Source organism: Vicugna pacos, chromosome 35 (assembly GCF_048564905.1).
Source record: "Vicugna pacos chromosome 35, VicPac4, whole genome shotgun sequence".
NCBI lineage: Eukaryota > Metazoa > Chordata > Mammalia > Artiodactyla > Camelidae > Vicugna > Vicugna pacos.
In genome coordinates this window covers 8,469,926-8,493,880 of record NC_133021.1, presented here as the reverse complement: position 1 = coordinate 8,493,880, position 23,955 = coordinate 8,469,926, and the positions used below count along the sequence as shown (strand labels likewise).

The 23,955-nt window shown below is 40.7% G+C and overlaps 1 protein-coding gene across 3 annotated transcripts in view; it reads left to right on the top strand.

The window, feature by feature from the left end:
* LOC140691492 (uncharacterized) overlaps nt 1–23,955 on the top strand; it is a 1,216,370-nt gene that overhangs the window by 79,525 nt on the left and 1,112,890 nt on the right. Inside the window, exons 1-3 of one of the 3 annotated variants that reach the window (XR_012067153.1) lie at nt 10,590–10,851; nt 11,129–11,249; nt 17,397–17,490. The gene's annotated coding sequence lies outside the window, so the exon portion shown is untranslated. Of the gene's footprint in view, nt 10,852–11,128; nt 11,354–11,535; nt 11,796–17,019; nt 17,297–17,396 lie in introns of those variants that run through there. The other 2 variants (XR_012067152.1, XR_012067177.1) reach the window with 2 other exon arrangements.

Genomic DNA, 23,955 nt, shown 5'->3' with positions numbered 1-23,955 from the left:
CAGGGCTGTGGATAAATGAGTGCCATGATACTGTGTCCCAGAAGTAGAGACTCACCCTGTCCCAGGTATCTCTGGGCCACAGCAAGCCTTCCCTTGAGAGAATGTGCCCCATCATGCACAGGGCTGTTCTGCAATGCAGCTGAGCATCCAGGGTGCTTCCCTAGGGTAGTCAACACTGGAGGGAAAGGAAGGGTTTCACATGCCCTGCTTGTCTCCCTGGAATCACAACTCAATCTGTTAATGTGAGGAGGGCTAGCTGTGGGCCAGGCGTCAGGGCTGTGAAGGGAGTAGCACTCTGCATGGCCCAGAGGATTGGGGAGGAGGTATCCCTTCCATCAGTTTAAACAGGTGGTGGGATGGAACAGAAGGGTGCATCCCATGAGTTTATAAAAGGAGAAATAAGAATATCCTTTGGGTATTAGTCTAGCCAGGAAACACAGAAGATGATTAGGAAGGAGACTTGTAAACCACTGTAATATTAATTTGACATTTGTTGAGCACCCAAAATGTGCTACATTCTTTTCTGAGCGTTTTACAGAAATGAATCCTTCAATCTTCTCAACAAGCGAGTAAGGAAGGTTTGATTGTTATCCCAGTTTTACAGTGTGGAAATTGAGGCACACAGAGGGTAAGTTGACCAAGGTCACAGAACTAGTAAGTGGCAGAGCAAGTATTTTAACCCTGGCTGTATGGTATTGTGGCTCCCAGAATGGGCTTTGGGTGTTTAGATGTATCTGCATCCCTCGATTTCTGTACGTCTGTGCATCAACTAGCCCAGAAAGGACAGGGAAAGGAGAGTTACACAGGTGCTCACAGTCGTGTCTCGGCAACTGTCCACGAAGAGTGCACCGTGATTAGAATTAATTGTTTTCCAGGCAGCAGATCTGTTGGTATAACAGAAATTTAGTCCATTGAATTCATCTAGAAATCCTTCCTGCTCTGCTTCTGTCCACACTTGCCATGTGACTGCCTGCCCGTGTTTGGGCCGTGGAGGAGAACATATACTCATGGTTGAACTCTGATATTGCAGTCTGGTTCATAGTTTCACATCTTCTGTTACATTAATAAGTTAAATTTCTGGTTTTCTTGCATCAGTGTCTCATGAGTTTGGTTAATGTGAAACCAGTCCATGGGAGCCCAGGGGTTATGATGGTATAAATTTTTAGCACGTTGTGGCACTTCTAGTCATGCAGACATGACTGGGGGATGTACGCCTTTCTCACTGATTTCTCCCAACAGCAGGGTCCTCTCACGGATGTGAGGCTGGGAGCTCTCTGAGTAGCTCAGTCAGAGGCCAAGTCCACCAATCCGAAAATGATGAAGTACCTGGAAGTGGGTTTAATAAAAGTAAAGGGCTTCCAGGTAGTCCGATGGGCTGTTCAAGAAATTTGGTGAAAAGCTGTCCACTGTCTGTGGTTTAGCTGCTTCTTTGCTGTTGAAAAGTCTGGAGTAGATGAAGGGATTTTAAAAAGCAGAAAGGAGTGATTTCAGGTGGTACGTCCACACCGGTGAGAAGTGATGGATGACCGCCTGTGTGAGGCACAGACAGAGTCTTACAAACTTCATAAACCAGCTTCAAATGCTCTGCCATCTGAGTGCGCTTCATATGGGGTCCAGTTCATCACTGGCCACGCTGTGAAGGCAAGTAACTGACGATGGCAGAAAGGACACGGAGGCATCAAAAAGTTCTCACTCATGTTCCCTGTTTAAAGAATGTGGCACAGTGTATTATATTTGAGCTGGTTTTTCACTGAACAGTTTTTAGTGTTTTCTGGGACTCCCCAGTGCCCCAAGGTTCCATGCAGCTGGGTGTCCCCTCATTGCAGCTCCGTCAGCGCTTGCCCTGGGCTGATGTGGTGTCACGGGAAGCAGGACGGTCAGCATCCCCGGCTCCTCTGAGCTCCGTCTCCTCATCTGCAGAGCCTGGTTTCTCATCCGTGTCTACTTAGTAGGGTTGCTGAGAATCACACGTGATGGTTATCAGGTGTGATTTCTGGTTGTCTCTGCGATTGGCAAATAGCCAATAATTGACAGAAACTCTTGTTTTTTTTTTATTGTAATTGTGTCTCCTAGATTGCAGTGGTTTTTAGTCTGCATTTTTTTATAACTTTACTCATTTTTAAATATGCCCTTATTTTATTTATTCTTTTTTGAGGTACTGGGGACTGAAGCCAGGACATTGTGCATGCTATGCAGGTGCTCTACAACTGAGTAATACCCACCCTCCTTTTCTGCACTTAAAAATAAATATTGCAATACACAAAATAGCTCTTAAACTCCATGATGGGACCTGGTCTCTGTATAGGCAAATGAACACGTATACTATTTCGATAAGAATAAATGCTGTTGAGACATACGTTTCTGAATCTGTTAATGTGCTTAAAAACGATCATAGCTAGTGATAAACACGAGACTTAGATCCAGGACTTTTTAGGGTATGTTTTGCCATCATGGGAAATTACATTCTACCGAGAAGGCTAATTGGGTCTCTTTGATATTTGGATGGTTTAGCAGGTGATCAAGGCTTTCCAAAGCTGACAGTTTTGTATTTTAAACTAACTACAAAGTTATCTTCTAGAAGATGGAAATCCTAAGTTTGTGAATTTCCCAGTAATCCAGGGGGTATGTGTCTGTGTCTGTGTCTGTGTGAACGTTTGTGTGTGTGATTTCAGGAATGTAGAAATAAGTTCCATATAGACTTCTGATATCTTTCTCTTCCAGTTCAAGGTTTAAGCATATACTTACACAAATAAATTGATTTTCTTTTGTCATTTGGCATATTGGCGGGAATAAGAGGTTCTCATACTTGTTTCAGAAGGGTTGGGAAGCATGAGCTTAGAAAACGGGAGGAGAAAGAGGCAGGGAGACACTTCACACTTTGTGCAGTATATGAGAAACAGTAGCTTTTCTTTTCTCTTTTCTTCTAAAGCAAACTGGCTCTGAATTGTAACACACTATTACTCAGAATTGCTTTTCTAATCAGATACAAGTGCCTCAGATTTTTCAAGGCAACATGAATGATGAAATGTGTTTTAGCATTTATCTTTAAAAGTAGTTTTATTTCTCAAGTAAAAGACTATAGCCTGTTTCTTCCAGCGTCTCAAGAAATTCTCATTGATCTATGTACATGTTCTATGTGCTTATTTTCTTTTTTTTTTTTTTAAGTGCTTGTTTCATTGTGGTGTGAATGAATGTTTAAAATTTCTGGATTTTGATCTTTAGAAAATGCTGATTTATCATAACTGTTAAAAACCTGATTGTTCTTTGGTCCTTGTTTGGTGGGGCACCCTATTGATTACTCTTGTCTGTTAAAGAGAGAAATTCTTCCTCTAGCCTGCAGATCATTAAGTGTATGGTTTGCAGTATGCCTTTAAATTTCATTGAATGCATTGAACATGATTGTCCAGTGAATTTTGAGTTGACTCATAGTAATGACTTTGCTTTGATTCTGTGGCTTTTGCTCCTCTCCACAAGAGCTTGAATTCTCTGTTGCATTTTGTATACGTGTTCTTCACAGTGGAAGAAATTTTGCATTTTTTACAGAGGTGGTTTTTCCTAACACCTCTGAATGCCTTCTGTAATTGATACAACAAAAATCTGTTATTTCAATGCTTAATTATTTCATACACTAGTTTTTGGCTTAATCAGAAACAATGACAGAGTGATAATAAAAAATAGGAAAACTTTCCTTCCTTTGAAGAATAGAAATCAGGTGGTCAGGCTCACCCATGCTTTGGGCCTGACACACTTAATCTCATGTCATTGTGTATCATGATTCGGAGATGGAGTTGCTTCAGGTTTATTGATTTTTGTTTTAACATTTGTGTTGAATTCTTTCTCCAGGCTTATGTATCCTGTTGGGTCTGTTGAAACTGTAGAAGGGAAACAAAAGCTTTTTTTGGTTTCCGGAGTCCTGAGTTGCTGATGATAAAGAGTTGAGGTTGGGCTGAGGAACAGAGTGACACTCCCTCTGCTCCCAGCTGAAATTGATGAACAATGAAATCAATTAAGTGTATCGGTATTTGACCAATAGAAGTTAGCGAGCCCAAACTGGCTAGTTATGCCCAAAGAAAGTACTGAATTCACCTGCAGAATTAGGTGCTTTACCAAGAAGAAGCAGCTTAGAGCAATCAGAAAAATCAGTCCTATGATGAGATATAAAGTAAATATAATATCTTTTATTTCTGAAACTTTTCTACGTTAAGTTGTGTAGAGCTAAAATTAAGTTTCAAGCACCAGGAGTTAACAGTGTGGGTGGTTCTGTATGATCATTATTCAGGAATGTGCCTAGACTCTGCTAGAGTGGCTGAAGCTGGCAGGAAAAGACCTAGAGCCAGGATTTGTCACCTTAGGGTGTCCTCCATAATGGTTCCATGTGGGAGCCCATGATTGGGTTAACAAATTGTAACAGACCCCAGCCGCCTGTCAAATTTAAGAAGAAAACGTATGCTTAGTAACTGCTTTGCAAGCAAGTGCCTGTGCATCCTCACTCCTGTCTCCTTGCCTTAAAAAGCAGAGATAATGCTTTGCTTGCGTAGATGATGTTTTAGATAGCACTCTGCTCATCGCAAAGCAATGACCCAGGCCCACAGCTATAAAGGCTGGGCTTGTGTGCAGTTAGATACTCTATTATCCCCCAAGCAAGGACCTAGCTGGTCTGGTGGTCTGCTTTGTAATTCACATGTCTAAAGAATGTATCTTATTCCCCTCACCCCATGACTTACCTAAAGATACACTAAGCCTTTGTACTCATGGTGGATTCTACAATCTCTGTCTCAACCTTCTTTCCCCAAGTTCCTGCTTACTATCACACAACTGTTAATGACGTTTTCCTTTGATTATACACAATAAATATGGGATCATTTGAGAGGCTCGTGGAGTTGGGTCCCTACGCCCTCTCTCTTTCGTGACTTTTTCCACAGAGTCTTGAGTATTCATTCCCTGTACGTAAGACTTCTGCCAGCCAGAACCCACAGTTCCAGGTGAGAAGGATGCAGGCTTTATCTCTCCTACCCGAGGGAGAGAGAGTAGAAAATTGAGATCTGCTCTTCCGTGGTCCCTTCCTGCCCCAGGTCTGCTCCAGTTCACCTGCAGCCTTCTGGCCTCTGCTCACACTGCCTCTGTCCCAGGACTGACAGCAGCCTTTTCTTCCCTGGTAAACATTTCCTGTGCCTTTTAGAAGTTGGTCTCTTCTCTGCAATACAACCCTGGCAGATGTGATGGTGGTAAACGTGCTGGTGGGCAGTCACTTGGGGACTGCCAGGAGCCATGCTGATTCTCCTGAGTCTCTCATTCGGGGTTACAGAACTGTCGAGCAGCAGAGGAAGCCCTTTAACGTGAGGCCAGCTCAGCATTGCATCACTTTCATTTTATTTTTGAATTTTCAGTGGAGAAATTATTTGTAGCAAACTGTTCCAGATTTTTGGCTGCCTGCTTTCCTCACCACCATTTCCTTGTTGGCTCTGGTGTTTGTTGTAAGAACCAGGTTTCTTCTCTGGTTATTTCTAGCAGCTGGGCTTGCCGAATCCTTGATCTGCATTTGAAGCAGAATGCTTCTTCGTGATGTCAAGCTGATTTTCCTATTTCTGAATATTTCGTGTACACTCAGCAACTCTTTCAAGTGAAATGCTCTTGTCCAATTCTGTTAACCCATATTTGCCGATCTCCTGCTTTCATGCTGAGGGCAGTTTCTTCTTCCTGTAATAAAAGTTAGCAATTTGCATTTACTATTTGAAGGTTCTGGCCCTAGGTGCTTTTGTCCTTAACAGTTTTAATACAATTCACCCATTAAAATGTGCAGCGGTTTTTACTCAAAGCCCAGAAATGTGCATCCCAGTCAATCTTAGAATATTTTCATCCCCCAACAGGAAGCCCTGTATGCACAAGCAGTCATTCCCATCTTCCTCATCCTCCCCCAGGCCCAGGCAGCCATTGTTCTCTCTCTATGGATTTGCCTGTGCTGGACATTTCATGTAAAACAAGTTATTTCATGTAAATGGAACTGTCTATTGTGACTGACTTCTTTCACACTGAGTAACTTTTTCAATGTTTTTCCAGGTTGTGGCCTGGGTCAGTACTCTATGCTTTGCTATTGCTGAATTATATTCTACTGTATATCTGGGCCCTACTGTTTACCCATTCATCAGGTGATAGTCGTTTGTGTTGTTTCTGCTTTTTGTTTGTGAAGAGTAATGGCGCCGTGAATACTCCTGTAGGAATTTTTATGTGGACATTTGTTTTCAGTTCTCTTACTTGTGTGACCAGAGAGCAGAAATGCTGGGTCATTCATAAACCAAATGTTCAACTCTCTGAGGACCTGCCAGGCTGTTTTCTAAAGTGGCCACGCTGTGTTACATCCTCACCAGCAAGGGCTGCGTGCTCCGCTTCCTCTGTGTCTTCATTAGTGCTTGTTACACCTTTTTTTTATTATAACCTATTGTAGTAAGTGTGAAGCGGTTTCTCCTAGTGGTTTTGACTTGATTTCTTTTACAGCTAATGATATTGAACATCGTTTGATTGTGCTTATTGGCCATTTGTATATTTTCTTTGAAAAATACATTTTCAGATACTTTATACACATTTTAATTGAGTTCTCTTTTTCTTGTTGAGTTGTAGGAGTTTTTTCTTTTATTTGAAGATACAAATACTTAATCAGATAAATAATTTGAAAAAATTTTCTCCTCTCTGTTGTTTTTTCACCTTCTGGATGGTGTCCTTTGAAGCAAATTTTTAACATTTGATGAACTCCAATTTATCACTGTTTTCTTTGTTCCTTGAGCTTTTGGGGTAATATTTAAAATCTGAGGTATTTTATTTAAACTTTTATATAAAAAAAAACTTAATTCTTAAGATCGTTCTAGGAGATGGGTGCTGTGGTTGTCCCCAGTCTATGGATAGGAGACTGAGGTGCAGAAAATTTCACTGAAATATCAGTGTCACAGCTACCCAGTGCTGTGGGATTTCAGACCCTCATGTTTGTCCCCAGCATTTGTGATCTTCACCACCATGCTCCACTACTGCCTGGAATCATTAATGAAAAAGTTTTCCTTTTTTGATTTCTTGATTGTTTGTTTTCTCATTGGGGAACTCACCTCTTCATTTTCCTTGCAGAGATCTGTGTAGGTTTATTTTAGATCTCATGTACTTATTTATTACACAGGCTCCAGTGATGATTGTGCCTAGTTGTTCTAATCAATTCATATTCAAGTCTTTCCTGCTCATGACACTAAAAAGAGAGTCATGATTTACATAATGCTCAAAGAAGAATGTACTTGAGTGATTTTATTTTTCTAACCAATCAAACAAATCAAATAAAAACCCGGTGTTGGAACAGATTATAAGCCCTGCAGAATAGGATCACTGTCTTCCTTGTGTTTCATTTGATTTGTCACAGTGTCTGGATAGTGCCTTGCTGTCCAGCAGTTTTGTGAGTATACGGTGCTCGTGAATCATTGTAAGGAAAGAATTTTGACAACAGACTGTGTTGTTCATTTCACAAGGGAAAAGATCATATAGAAATACTGCTCAGATTTATTTTAAAATTAAGCTTGGTGTTTTGAGAAGGGTTCAAGAAACCATACAAAAATCTTTTTCACTAATTTTAAATCTATCTTAGACACATTATGCATACATAGCAGAGTAACTTATCAACTAGTTTTGACAAGAGGAGTGTATTATTGATTATCTATTTTAGTTGAAATATTCTACCTGGGATAAAGTAATCAGTGCCCATAAATGAACAAATATGTTTGTATTTCTATGCAACATGGGAGCAGACTTCATATGTTTCTATATAATATATATGACTGTGTGTTTTAATCTGTCTGTCAGTGTTTTTATAGTTTTTCAGCAATGTTGTAACTTTAGAATTCTTCTATGGAAATCACCCCCAATTCTAGTGCAGTTTGTACTGTGTATCCTGTCTTATGCATGGGATTCCACTGTCCCCTCTGTGAGGAATTTCCTCTCCTATTGAGTTAGTAGCAGAGTTAAAGGAACTGTGATTTCTAGGCCTTTGCTCTCCATGTGTTTGCAGTTGGCTGTCAATCAAGATTTTCTCTTTCTTGAGTTTTCATTGTTCAATTAGAATTTTGGAAATAACAATTAATATGTTGCAACACTCTCCCTAGAAACTTGATGTGTTTGTGCTTTTCAGTTTCCAATTTACAAAAAATGTAAATTCACTCCTGTTTTTAAATAGTCCTTTTTCACTAGATATTTGTTTACTTCTTTATAGTCAAAATATTTTCTTCCCAATGAATGAATCGGTTTGCATGTTTTAAAAGATACTTTACTTTTTAAATTTCTTATTCTAACAGGTATATTCGTTGTACAGAATTTAGAAAATAAGGATAAACACAATTATAACTTAAAAATGGCCTCTAATCTCACCTGGAGATACAGTTGTAAGGTTTGAAATTGAGAATTACAAGTCCTCTCAAACTCTTCTTCTATTTCAAGTACGGTTTGGTTACTGAGATCCTCGAATTCTCATATGAATTGTAGCAGCAGATAGTCAGTTTCTGCAGAGGAACCCACTGGGATTGTGATCGAGTCCACGTTGAATATATGGATCGCTCTGGGGAGCACTGCCATCCCAAGAATGCTGTCATTTGATTCAGGAATGTGCGTGGTGTGTCTGTCCAGGTATTTAGGTATTCTTTAATTTTTTTCAGCATTGCATAGAGTTTACACTGGATTATTTTACTATATATTTTGCCTTTATACTGAGGACAAGTGTGCAAGGTACTGGGATCAGAAGTGTATTGGAGCTCCGCAACTTGCTGCCACCATGGACGCTGTGCTCTTGCTTCGCCCACTGTACAATGTTGCACAAAATAGGACCTAAGTAACTCTCCCTTGAAAGAATGATTATATGATTGCTGGATGATGCTTGAGATTCCTTGTGATGATGTCTTTTTCCCAGAATTTCGCCTCTTCTTAACTATGCCCTTTCCCTTCCTTTCCTCCAGCCTGTGTTTCAGCCTGCCTGTGGCATTGATTTTCCTTGTCTGTGGACTCTTCCTTTCACTAGTTCGTGATAATGTTACATGTGAGATGTGGAAACTTGCTAGATGTCAAGAAAGAGCAAATCCATTGCATGCTAGATTTTTTAGAGTGTGTTATTGTATTATCGATTGAAATTAAATCAGGCTGACCCATTGAGCCATCCCCTGAGCTCTTTTTGCCTTCCTACAGGTGATACTGCTCTCGTTGCTGCATGTGCCCTTCCCCCAGACTTGGTTTTGGAGTTGAGTAAGTCACCATCACTGGAGCCCTCTCTTTAAATGATGACGAGAACATTTGCTCTATCTCCTTGTTTGGGGACTTCGATGAGATGAGGCAACAGATAAAGAATGGAGCCCCACCTCATTCTGACCACCGCTCTTTCCGTTCCTTTCTCCATGGGAAGAGTACAATTCAAAAATATAAAGATTGTGAGCTAATGAGATAGACAAGACAACCGATCATTTATTAAATACCCTTTCATGCCAGAAACAAATGTATTATACACACAAAAAGCACATAAAATACGGTAGTACTGTGGTTACAAACGTGGGTCCGAGTTCGAGTCCTGGTCTGGAGTGACAAGTCCTGTGAGATGGAGAATTGATAGGTCGGCTTAGCCTCTCTTGGACATGTTTTCTGTCCTGCAGAGATGGGGCTCGCTAGGCGTCCCTCCCCCGTAGAGGTGCTGAGGGGTGTAAAAGACACGTGTAGGCAGACCGAGCACAGCTGCTCTTTCCTCGTAAGTGCAGGATAGCATCGCTTTTGCGGTGATGGCTTTATGACCGCACCGTGTAGACTCTCAGTGCTCCAAAGGGATGCCTTGCAGATTGCAGATGGGATTCTCACTTCTGTAAATACCCAAGGATTGTGTTATTGGGCCTTGCTGATTTGACTCTATTCTTTAGAAAGTACATAATGTAGATATATTTTTCAAACATGCATGAATTTTTTCTTTTATTATTTATAGTTCTACCCTCTCATCTCTTGGTGTGACTTTTCATGGAATCCAGGAAACAGTCCTAAGCAACCTGCCTCTTCACACTTCTCCGTGGTGGTTTCCTTCCCTGACGAGAAGAGGGTTTTGCATAGGTAATTTTGATTGCTCCCCTTCTCTTGGAGACTCTCTGTTTTTCTGCCCATCTCTCACCTGTCCATCTGTCCATTTCTCTACCCACTCATTCTTCTGACTTGTTTCAATAAGCATTTCAGGCAGCTTACAGAAGAACAGATACCAAATAAACAGGTGAGAAAATGGGGCCAAGTTCATACAGTGAGGCTAGGAGTTGAGCCTGTGTGAGAGTTGCAAGCGTGAGACACACGCCTCTGCCTTGTGACTTATAAGATAGACAACATCAATGTGCCTGAAGCTCCCAGCAGACACAGGGAAACAGGGTTTGTGGGAGATGCTCATTGGCTGTGAAATAAATAAGTGGCTTAGTAGAAGCCCAGCCTTTCCAAGTACTAAGGCTTAGGAGAATATTTTAGTGTCTTCCAAAATCAGATTATTGCATCTTTTCTTTTTCAGAGTTTTATGTATAGTTGGTTTACATTCTATACCTGGAAATTTCTCCAAAACTGCTGCCCACGTGAGTCCCATGACTCGGGAATGGGGTGGTTCTGCTCATTGACGGGTGTTGGCCAGAAACGGAAAATGACAGCCTCAAAGGAGCCTGGGATTTATCAGTTATGTTTTGTCAGTGCTGTAGATTTCAGAAAATGCTTTCACCTTTTCTTTCCATCTGAGGCAGCAGCGCGCTCTCTTACCAGCATCAGGAGCTCAGGGCCACGGGATGGTGGGGGCTGACTGCACTGCCGTCAAGACAGCTGAGCTAGTCACTGCAGGTGTGGTTCTTTTACATACTGCAGTTCATGCTCTTTACTAGAATGTTTCAACATGTAGTTAATTAACTGAGTTAATTAACATTTTATAAATATGATGCTTTGTTGAAAAGACAGTCATAGGCAGAATATAAGTTGTGATCACTTTAAAAATGGTTTCATTACTGAAATTTCAGTAGGAAAGATCCAGTTTATCTTATTTCCGCCTCTCTTTAAAAGTAACAAAGAAACAAGACAGAAAAAGCAGAGGATGATTTCTGTTCTTCCTCTCGGCTTGCAGGCGCCCTCACCTCCAGTGGCATCCATCCAGACACCAGCACTGACACTGGCCGTGCTCAGAACTGCCTCAGCCCTGAAGACACATCTGACAAATGGAAGGGGGCCGCGCCCTGTTACAGCAGGTGCTCTCACTTTGTGGGTCCTTATGTAACTGTGCGGTGTTATTCAGGATCGCCCTTTCTACACTTTGTGACGCTGCTGCGGTGTCTCCTAGTTATTTGTTTCTGTAAGTACTCGTGTAATTTTCCAATGTGTGGTACTAGACATCTAAAAATGCATTTTTCAGATGAAAAATAGTGTGTATTTAATATAAATGTCTGAAAAAAGGGTCAAAAGGATCTATCCTGGTGCCAGTACTCAGAGATAATAATTAACACATTAACATCTATTTTCTGTTCTTTTCATCAGTGTGTATTACCTCTGTCATAAAAACCAGCGAGCAATGTGTGCCTGTATACTGTGTGGAGACCTCCATTTTCCATTCGGCTTATTACACATTTTTCTACAATATTCTATCTCCCCTGGCATGATTTTTAATGACTAGTATAGCATTCTGTCTTGTGGAGTCCTCGTCCATTTTACTTTGGACTTAAATAAACTTTTAAATTCCAAGTATACTTAACTGAAATTCTGAAAAGAGATCTGTTGTGGTACCGAAAGTCCCCTACATCCCTTCCCCTTTTTTCCTGAGAGTAAAAACTGCTGACAATGTGGAGTATATATTTCATGACCTTTATGCCTATGTCATATAAATAAACACATACATACACGTATATGAGAAATCTATGTCTATGTGTGTGTGTATATGCTTTATTGAAAAATAAGGCCATACTATATGTTTTCTGCAGCTCGGTTTATTCACTCAGGTATATATCACAGACGTCCTCTCCCTCCAGACTCACCCGGTCCTTTCAGATAGAGTAGAGGGTTTTCCTGATATGCAGGTTTGGTCTCTTGTGTAAGGACACCTTTCGTGGGAGCGTACTGTGGACAAGGCCTTGGACCACGCCGAAACACCGGAACTTTAGTGCCCACAGCTCACCGTGATTTACCGCATCATTGTCTTGATGGTGGACACTTAAGTTTTCTCCATTTTCCACTGTCAGAAAGGGTGTTTGACTGGCATACTTCTTATACAAACATTCCTGTGATCTTGTATGAGTATTATTTTCGTTAAGTTTCTGGAAATTTAGTCCTTGGATGTGACAACTACATAAATCACAGGCTCGTTTCAAGTGAATCTAGAAATTCCTTCTCCTGTGGGACATGAAAAGATGTAGAATAACTTATGTAACCAATTCTCTATCGCTGGATATGATTTCACTTCAGCTTTTCTTCTCACCATTGTAAACAGTGCTGTGTAAATGCTCTGATAAGTACATCTTTTTGAACTGAATTTTTCTAAATGAAACGATTCCAAAATGTGGAGTTCAGCCTGTGTGTACACACGTTTTTCAGAGTTTACATATCCATTGACATGTCATCCTCCAAAAGATCGCTCACAGTTTGTTCTCTCAAAGATGGACACTAGCTAGAATATCTTTTAAAAATATGTGCCAATATGATGAGCAAAAGTACTTTTTCATTGTTTTAATTTGCACTTGATGACCAGTGAGGTATTGAGCATTTTTCACTCATTAGCCATCTGACTTTTAAAAAGTGAATGATCTCTTTTGTCCTTTGCACACATTTAAGTGAGGCAGCTTCTTGTTGCTTTGTGACAGCTCTATGTATATTATGAACATTAACCCCTTGTCTTCATCAACATGTATCAGAGAGCTTTTCCTTGTCATTTTTTGCCTTTCATTTTGTTCAGTAGGTTCATTTTTGTTGTGGCCCAAAATAATCTTCAGATTGTAAATGTCTTCTTTTTGGGTTTTATTCCTGATATTATTCTTAGAAATACTTTCTTATAATGGTATAAATTTCTTCTGTAGGTGTTTTTAATCTCTAAGATGGAGATGATGATGGTACTTGTTATAGTGAAGAGAAGTTGAATTAATATGAGCAAAGAATTATATTCGCTGTTATTAGTACTTTCTAATATTCACATCACATTCTGTAATTTTTCTTGCGGTCATTATGACTGGAATAGAATTTGTTTTTTCCAGGGGATTCTCTGATTGTCCCAAGACAATTATTGAATTCCTACTTTGCTTTTTAATTTGAAATCCCACCTGTAAAGAATACTTATGTACACTAGAGTCTCTTTTTGAGCTCATGGTTTATTTTTATCAATCTTACTTTCTTACACTAGCACTATATCCTACATATTGTAAACATTTATTTAATATCTGACAGTGCGATTTTTTGATTCTCTTTTCGATCCCAAATTTTCTTGGTTAGTATTATGACTTTATTATTCCTGAAGAATTCTAATATAATTTTTCAAGTTAAAAAAAAAAAGAAGTGCTGTCGTGGGATTTTTTAGTACTTTTGAATTATCTTTAGGAGAACGTACATTTTTACAAAACTGCTTTCCTCCATACAAAATGTTGATGTCTCTACTTTCACACCTCTTACTTTACCCCACAGTACAGTCGTGTACTTCCTCCATGTACAACATGGGCATTGTTTTTGAGTTTATTCCAGATTATTGTTGATGTTTTTGTTAATTATTTAAGTCAGAATTTTTTGCTATTGTATATTTTAACTGTTAAAACTGACACCTAGGAAGGCAGATTCGGTTTGTAAATACTCACTTTGTAACTTCTCATTTAAATTGTAAGTATTAAGTACTTGTTACAGAATCCTTTCTTTTCTGTTTTTAAAAATTTGTTTCCAAGATTCTCAAAATGGTCATAGCAAAGTAGTATAGGTGGGGACAGAGATGGAGAGAGGTAGTGTGGCTCATGTACAAACTGTGAGCACTTTCATGGCTGTGTTTATGCTGGAAAAGCCGCTGAAGAGTCCAGGATAAAACAGGGGTGGCTTTGTATGCAGTTGAAAGCCAGCTTTCTTGCCTGGTGAAGCCTGGAGGGCGTGACAGGTAGATGATCAAGGTCGAATGGAGGTTATTGGCTGCACAGAGCGCTGTGTCTGAGAACTGGAGAATATCGCCATGGGAAATGCTTGGTGCCAGGAACAAAGCAGAGGAGCTGGGGACCCTGTGTGTTAAGGAATTTCCAGCCCTCGGAGTGGGAAGATCAGACTCTGCATTCAGATCTGAGTTTGAATTCATCCTCTTTAGTTTACTTGTCCTCTGACTTTTGTCAAGCTATATACCCTCTTTCACTTCCTGTTTTCTTATCTCTCAAAATAGGAGAATTACAGCCTGCTGCTAAATTGTTTGATCAGGTTAAATAATTAGCGTCTATAAGATGCCACGTACAGTCACAAGCTCAGTGAGAAATGGGCTGTCACCTGTTCTTCTGCAACTCAGTGCTTGACAAGACATGTGGGAAAGCCAGTCCCTAATTTGTGTGTGATGCAAGTAGGAACAAAATTAATGTCTTGCCTTTCCCTAGCAGTATACTTACAGCTTTGCTTCATTTACTTCTTTCCTCCTTTCCTTTCCCCTTTCCCATCCTCCACCAAAAGATCCTGAGACTCTCTCAGAATAGTAGATTCAAATTACTTTAAAGGTTGGCTCATCCTCATGAAATGATAGTAACATAAAAAAAAATCTGTGCACATCCCAGAATACATTGTATTTGATTTACACACACACGTGTGCACACATACACACACACAATCAGGCAACCTTCCACTTGCAGAGGGATAAGGACCACTTTTTCTGAGTTTTCACTCACTGAGCTTGAGAACAATGTCTCTTACACAGACTTTCACAAGGCTTCGTGCATGGTGTTTTTAATTGAATTTCTGTTTGTGGCCATAGATATAGTCTCCTAATAGAAGAGAGAAAGTGGAGACATAGACATTCCACTGAGATATTGGTGTCATCATATTTTAGTTGGAAAGGACTTAAGACAGCATAGAGTCGTAATATTATTTGGGTGAGAATCCATGATGTTGTAACTTGGACAAGAACATGGACCTTCTGCCGTCTTGTCCACAAAGGTGAAGAGGCAACTGGGCAGGGGATGGTAGGGATCCTTCTTGCTTGAGTTCCATGTTCTTGCTAGTTTTCATTGCTCAGTTGCCTTTAGTTTATGTCCATGAGGCCTCTCATGGGAAGGTCACTATGTCCTGATAGATTGAGTTTCTTATCAGCAAAAAGCTCTGGACCCACTCATATTTCCCAGAGTTTTCTGCTGACCTGCTGACACTTTATATAATTGAGACCTAAGAAACTACTGAATATAAAATCCTTATTGTTATTGTTTGCCCTCGAGTTCCATAGGAAGGGGTGCTGTCTCAGGCTGTCTAAAGCCAGATCTGAACAAAGATAGGGTGACAGGCTGTGCTGCTGGTCCTCCACAGTTGAAGGGGATTTCCAACTTAGCTTTATATTCAAGGCAGATGAGTTCAAATCTTGCCTTTACCAGTTATTATCTTTGTGAATTTGGGGAGAAACTGTACTTTTTTGTGTCCAAATTTGTTTATCTGTAAGTAAGTTCAGTATTTATTTTAAGGTTTCTGTTTCAGAATTGAATGAGCTAATACTCTCATTTATACCTAAAATAGTGATCTCATGGTTCTATGCTGGTGCCTTGGTAGTTGATTACTAAGGGACTCCGCAATGAGATTGGGGGTGGGGGACCCTGGATAATAGAGCTTATATTTCAGGATATGCTTGTAAAAGACTGGATGTGCAGTGGATTTTTAGTAAATATCTACTCCTTTCCTAATCTGCATTGATTGTGTATATATCTTTATACTAATATATGAACAATTTTTATTGCAATTTAAATATCTTTGTACTATTTACAATATCTAGTTATAAAAATACGTGAAATAAAAAGATTTGAATTTATTTTCTTTTCAATAAGCAAAACAAAATAAAATAGAAAAGAAAAAAGTTTTGAAGGAGTAGAAATAATTTTATTTCTGTGGAATCAATTCCTTGTAATAGGTTTTTTGTTCATGTTGTTAAAAAGCATATAAAATTGATAGGTTGTGAAATACTGGAAATGAGGAAACAGTGGAGACATACTACCTCTAAGGCAGTCAATTTGTTACCAAGTCCAAACTCGTTCTGCTTGCTGCATGACAGGCCAATTAATCGGGAGATGAGATGTTGGAGTAAGGAAAAGAGACTTTATTTGTAAAGCTGGCAGACCCAGAAAATGGCATATTGTTATCCAGTAGAACTCTCTTCCCCAGGGCAGAATTCAGTCTCCTTTTATACTAAAAAGTGGCGGGGATGTGGCTGGTTGTTGCAAACTTCTTGCTGTATGAATTGTTTGTCCTTGAAACCCTTTGTTCCTGCAGCTGTCCATGTGGGTCAAATTATGGTGCCCCTGTAAAACCTCCAAAAAAAAGAAAGGTTATTCACTATTTTACAACTTGCCATCTATACATAAGTGTAGAAGAGCAAATATCCTTAAAGATCAGAGCCCGGAGAATAGACCCTCCTGGATATTTCAGGCTAAAGGCAACTTTCTTTTACAAAAGGTGCAGAGATAGCAAGTCTGAGCCTAGAAAACAAGGTACAGGATTAAAGCCAAATGAACACATCTAACATGGAGTGAAATTTGTTCTTTCTATTACAATTTCTTTTTCTCCCTCATAAATAATTTTAGTAAGAAACATGAGCAATTTTTTTATTTTTGCTTCTTAATAAAGGACTACAACTACAATTTAGTGAGCAGGGATGCTGTGCGTGCCTTGGTGTCACAGCAAACTCTTGTTGGTGGTGGTCGACCCTGCAACATGCCTGATGCCCCATGAGTGTTGGTGAGGGTCCCCCTAACCAGGGGCTCTATTCAGGAACCACCATATGCGCGTTGACCTCTGGCACCTCTTTTTCAGCTGCAGGAAATTTTTTCAGATTCTATGATAGAAAAATCACTCCAGCTAGGGATAATCAGGGAATAAAGGAAGAGGAAAAGGGCTTGAAGTAGAGTAGAAGAGAAAGACAGAAGCTCAGGGAGCCTGGGGGCTTGGCAGCGCTGCCTCGGGAGAGAGAGGAGCAGAGGTGTGGATGGGACCGGCTACGGAACCAGCTCCTGCAGCTTTCCCTGCACCCAAGCCACACAGCTTTTAATAGGGCCCAGGACTCTCTCCTGGCTGGATGTCACCCTGGGCAGAACCTTGAGAATCGAAGGTAAGGGGTGGGCAGCACTCACCTAGGGGGTCACTGAGGACTTTGCTCAAGTCCACATTGACTTTTCCAGTCATGTGCCTTCACCTGTTCTTTATCTCAGGATCTGAGAAGCAGGAGCAAGGAACTCAGGGAGAGATCCAGGAAGATATCTGACTGTGTTAAGAGACGACAGTCACAGTGACACTGGGAGCGAAGAAACTTGCAGCAAAGTAAAATAACTTCACAACTATTGCATCAGAGCTGCATGTGTGAGAGAGCCTAAGCCTGTCTCAGAGTGCAGGGGACAAGCGGAATGGAATGGTAAAATTAACACTGACAATTGAAATTTTGTTAAATAGCCTGCTACAGTTAATTTTATCACTTCAATGTATGCAGGTGTATTTCTATCAGCATTTATAGGTTCACACAACCCCACCAGCCCCTCTTGCCCCCATGGGGGATGGGATTTCTCAAGCACAGTGCCCCTCCTGCTTGCTTGGGCCACGCTGCGGGTCCTCACCTGGGTCCAGACTGCTACAGTACACTGAGTCCCCGAGGCACGGCCTGGGATACATGACAGGAACATCTGTGCTCTTGGCTGAGGGCCTCCATTTCCCCCTGCAGTGTAAGAATGCCGGTGACTCAGTTAGAAGCATGCATCCAAGCCGTCCTTCCGTGTCATCACCATCTAGAAGCGGTGCCTGAATCTTCTGAATTTCTGCAGAATGTTGTTTACAATCACCTTGAACAAGTGAGTGTGTGTCCTCTTTCAAGTGGAGGAGTTACTGCCGTTTTCCTGGAACTTACTCACCACTAGTCCATCTGATTTTTCTGTGCTAGGATTCAGTATGGCCTGCTAATAACTCTGCAGTCAGATCTAGAAACCCTGACGAAGAGGATTATTTATTTTCTTTCTTTATATGATAGTATTTTACTTTCAAATTTCTGAGTTTTCAGTTCTTGGAGGAATTTTTTCGGGGGTTGGAGAAACAACTTTGCTCTTACCATCTTTGTGACCTGTTGCTATATGCGTCTCACCTGTCTTCTGTCACTTGTGAGGCGGTACTATTTTTGACCCTGTCCGGATTGTTCATATTTTAAAACATAAAATCTGTAAAAGTACAGTCCCTTTTACTCCAAAGACATTCCACAAATACTCCTTTAATCTGGGTATGGTTTTAAGAAGACACAATAATTAGAATATATACTTGCAGGTTGCCAGTGCAAAATCCCCAAATTAATAGTCAAGCTCAACATCTAAAATCTTTCTAATCTACCATGGATTTGTATGGATAAGTGAAGTAGTTTGCTAAGAACTCAATCCTCCCAAGCTGATGCTCTGCCAGATGGTGGAGCCGAGGGACGAGGGTGTGTCCTGCCCTTCCTGAGCTGACAGTTTCATGGCAAAGACCTTCACCAGGTGAAGAAATTGAAGTTTCTTCTAAGAACAGTGGGTCTGAAATGAGTCCAAAAGCGTGGGAGAGACACAATCACATTTGTCTCAAGTAGGGTAGAGTGGCTGTGGGGCCACTTGGGAGACTCATGAGTCCAGGTGGGCAGTGTTGTTGGCTTCCACTTGAGCGGTGGGACGGTCAGTGGGTAAAAGCGAACAGATTGAAGGCATGTTTAGATGGTAAAGAGGAAAGGATCAATGATTTCTGTGAAGGTAGGATGGAGTAAGGCCCAGGTTTCTGGGTGGATTAATGAGTTAAATAATGGTCCTGCTGTGTTCTGAGGAGGGAAAGCAGCAGAGGGAGTTCTGGGGGAAAACTGATGAGTTCAGCTGTGGGTAAAGTGAAAGGCTGTTAGATGTGTGGTCTGGGAGCTCTGGTGAGAGCCAGTAGTGAGTAGGGGGCGGGGAGAGAGACTTTCAAATCATTTTGTCTTGTGAAAATACATACAAGAATGAGTAATGACCCAACCCCTGTATATTCTGGATTTAAAACCCAGTAACATTTTGCTATATTGACTGCAGGGGTTCTTAATTTTTTAATACAAATAAAATAAATAGAAACAAAATAGTGGAGTTAATGAATATCTTAGAGTTGATGTGTGTCCTTGTATGTATTTTCATACCTCATCTGTTTATAAACATAATCTACAAAAAGTTAACTTGCTTAGCATTAGAGTTAAACAGAGGGACGTGACACACTCTGTTGGTGGTTCAAGGTGATTTCTTGGGCAAATTATGTAGCCTCTCTGTGCCTTAGTTGCATCTTCTGTGACTGCCCCCGTGCCCCTCATCACAGCTGATTTCCTAGACTAGATGTTGGGAGGGAGGCTGCTGAAGGGAGTAAGAGGTGGCAACTGCTAGGGTCACTGAAGAGAGAGACAAAAACAGATTAAAGCCGAGAAACTGAGTGCTAATACCCTCAAAGGAGAAAGAATCCCTTAGTTTTTTGAGTCACTTAGCCTAAGAGAAAGAAAATCATGTGGATCCAAAGCTCTTGAGCATATGAGTATTGTGGGTGGGAGGGTTTCATCAGAAAAGGGTTGAGAAAAGGCCTTTTGGTTTCCCTTTACGTTTCCAGTAAGGATGAGGTGCAGAAGAAAAACCGCCCGTTTCACAGTTGAAGGTGCTGTTTTGTGCGAAACTGACCGAAGGTTGGAAACCATTCATCAGTGGTGCTGGCAAAAGAAGAGACTGCTGGATTGGGTGGGGCACTTGCTGTGACTTCCAGGTGACCTGCTGGCTGGGGGCTGTGAGGCGGGCAGTAGGTTTGCAGTGTGACCTGGGTATAATCCCTGGCAGTGAGGCTGCTGATCTGACTAGCAGAGCTGGGCAGACACCGTCCTAACGGGGCTGCTAGGGATGAGGCCTGGGATACCTGCCATGCTGAGGGCGAGAGGAGAGCTCCCCTGAGGTTGTGTCCCTGTGAAGATTAGAAACGTCCTCCTGCAGGGGAGGAAGAGCCTCTGAGCAGCGGGCCGGATGCACAGGCAAGACCAGCCTGAGCACGGAGATTTCAGGAAGCCGGAATTCATACAGGCCCGAACAGCCTTGTTCCTGAGAAACTGGAGGGAAAAGATGCTGCAAATGCAGGCTAAGTTCAGACACTATTGTGTGTCATGAGTGATAGGAAAAGACTGTTCAGGCAGCCACGAGAGAACCCTGTGGTTGTCCCAGTTGGGCGTCACACAGGAGGGAGGAGCAGAGTTATATACTTGGCCACTTATTAGCTGTGTGACTTTGAGCAATATCACCCCACTTCTCTCTATATATATCTACATCTGTAAAGAGACACAGTGACAAGCTCGTGTCATCAGAATGCTTTGTTTAGCTCTGATCCCCTTTGTCCAGTCCTGTCAGTGCTGCCCTGCAAGGTTCTGCAGCGGCTGCTCTTGCCCTGTGATGGGAGGGCATAAAAGGGCATTGTAGCAACTGAGGGCAGAAAGGGGTTGCTTTAAAAGCAGACATGTAGCCTCCTGCAGCTGCAGACCTGCAGGCAGTTTGGTTCATGGTCGCGGAGAGGACTTTGGAGGCCTTAGCGTCGTCTTAAGACTTGTTTTCCCTTGGGACCTGATTTGCCTTTGCAGATTAATGTTGAAGATTTGGGCTTCTGGCAAAGCTGTTTTCAGAGATGGGTATATACGTAAAATATCATATAAAATAAAATGATTTATTTAACGTGAGCGACTTTGCAGCTGTTGGGAAGAGCTGTGTTGGCCTGGTCTCCACGGAGGACACCAAGGGTCAGCAGAGCATGCGGGAGGGAAGGCAGCCTGCAGTGCTTCTGCGGGGGGTTCTCCCCAGCATGGTGCTCTGCTGAGTTGACTCTTCTCTGAGTTTGGTTGCCAGAGGAGCAGACAGCAAAGTAATGAGTTCTGGAGGGATTGTATAATGACAGGAAGAAATAGGAACCTGGAGATTTTCTGGACTAAAACACGCTTTTGGTTCCTGATTCAGTGTGTTCCATTACAGAATTGATGAGTTGTGTCTATTCTGGGACTTCATTGAAATAAACGTTCAGCCTAAATGTTAAGGGATTTGGTTTATTTGGCTGGAGGACTCGAGCCGGGATGACAGCCTCTCAGATCACTCTGAGGGACTGCTCCCAAGAGGTAGGGGAGGAGCTAGGATAAATAGAATCTTTACAACAAAGATCAGGTAATTGGAACAATAAAATATTGCTTGTTATCTAAAGAAAACCAGATATCTCAAGTTCAAGTATTTAGTGGTTTTCTATGTATGGTGGGAAGCAAACATTTGGGTCATTGAATTCATTCCTTTGGCAAGCCCCTGGCTATCTAGGGCCAGTATCCTGTCCTTTCTTACTCTGAGTCTGCTCAGAGGGCACCACTGTGAGTGGCTGAGAGGCCGGGCTGTAGGCATGTACTCGCTGGGGGTTGGCAGCAGCCGCTGATGACTCGGATTCAGCATTCTTTGTTTACTGTCATGGTTGCAGTATTTTCATGCACATTGTAGTATTTTCATTCACAGTGTTCCCCCTTGGTCCTAAATTCGACCAATATTTTGAGAGACATTTCATGACCAATTTTGTCCCACGGTGCTAGGATGGCTCATTCCTAGTTCAGGTGAAGAATCTTCTGAGTTGCCATTCAAGGTGTTAGTTTTTTTTATCAGGCCCTGTTGATACTAAAAGTTCTCTGGATCACCTGTCTTACTACTCTATTATGATCCAGGAAGTGTTTAACCTTCTTTGCTCATTCCCATACCTAGAATCACACTATTATATTTATTTTATTCAGGGTTATAAATTTTATCTGTTTCTTCAAGATGTTTAGCCATCATCAATCTTGTGGGCCTAGTTACACATTGGGAAATGTAATAGACAACAATTTTATAAAATAGACAGGATATAAGTAATACAGCTAGTAACGTTAATAAAGTCACGAGTAAGAATTTAATAGTCGAGAAGTTGTATTTTTGGGTTAAAATTTTGCTTGTGTTTCTGAGTTTGATCCTATGAGAAAGTTCATATTTATGGTCAGGGTCAGAGCAGGTATTAATTGGCCAGTTGAAATCTCCCACCTTGTAAGATCAACAGTGGCCTAAACAGAACTATAATTTCTTTTTAGAATAATGTTTCTGAGGGCTACCTAGTTAGAACCTTGTATTAGGGAAACCCACCAAGGTAACACAGAAGTACTAGACATAGGTAATTTATCATAAACTTAACAATTGGAGTAGTTCATAATCAAAGGTTGGAGAAATTATCAAAGTAATTGGTATACAGTCCTGGTCCGGTGTCTTGGGTCAGCAGTCTAGCTCAGATGTCGTCTTCTCATCCTGGTATGGAAGCTTTTTCTCCATTTGGGCATTGTTTTAAGGTGAGCAGCGCTCTATAGGCCAGTGCACTGCAGGGGCTGTTTCAGATAGGAAATGAATCCGAGACTCCGTTTCCTTCAGCTTTGGTGTGTATGGTCTAGTTAAGAGTATCTGAAAAAGGGTCTTTCCATTCAGGTTGGAGACAGTTCTTTAAGTCATGCCTGTTGCAGTATGCATAATCCCCTGGCTGCGGGTCATGGGGCATTGGAATTTTACCCAAGGATAGATTACTGAGCTTCAGAATCAAACCTAGAGTATTCTTTTCATAATTCAATTAAACTGTACAGCAGTGTGACATAACAGCAAGGAATGATCTGGGAAGTGTCTTAGTAAATATGGACCTCAATTAACAAAACTAGAATTTAATATCGACTAAAATATAATTTTTTTCTCTCTAAAGTTACCCTCAGTTTTCTCAAATATAGCCAAATCAAGATTAATTTCTTTACAAATTAAATCTGATTATTTGATCATATAGGCTTTTTAAATTGACTGTGTTGGAAGTTTTAATACGGAGTCTCAGGGTAGAATGTTAATAAGGTTTTCTAAGGCCAAGAAAGCCACGTCAAGGCTTTTCATGGATTTTTGCCTTACAGATTTAGGTAAATTCTTTTCTCTTTAAAATCCTTAAAATACCTTTATACTCCTATATCTCTTAGGAGATGATCTCCCTAATTTGTCTGATAGAGCCACTGGGGACCTAAGTATTTTTAGTCTTTTGAGGGATCAGATAGAGAGAAAAGATAACTGTTCCAAGTCTGTATACATAGTTATAATTTATCAAATTGCTGTGAACCATAACTAGCTTAAGGAGAAGAGATTCTTTATGTCTGGGAAACAGGTTAAAAGGCAGTAGTATTTCAAACAATATCAAAAATTATAACCATATTCAGCTGGTTAATCAGTCCCATGTAACTAATTCTTTTAATGAGAGTTTTCAGTAGAATTTTAAAATTTCTTACCCAGTTTAGTTCAGTGCTGCAGTTTGAAATTTATTAGAAATCAGTAAATCTCCTTGAAGAGAAAGCATTTTGCAAAACCATCAGAAGAAAACAATTAACTGTCTATAAATGACAAAAGATTTAACAGCATGGTTAAACACCGTTACACTATAATCAATAAAGAAACCTGTTCACTATACCCATAATTATCACTGGTAACATTTCAGATAAACCAGAATTTTAGGGAGTCCATATAATTTCTACAATACCTATATTAATAATATTTCTCATTCAATATAACCTTAGAAGTTTTATGATTCATTTGACAATTCCATGTTATTTAAAATGCCAAATGAAACTTTATAGTTAAAAATCTCTCTTTGGGATGTTTCAGGGGCCTTCTGTAGCATCCCAAACTTAACTGGAGATTAAAAGAATTTTAATTAATT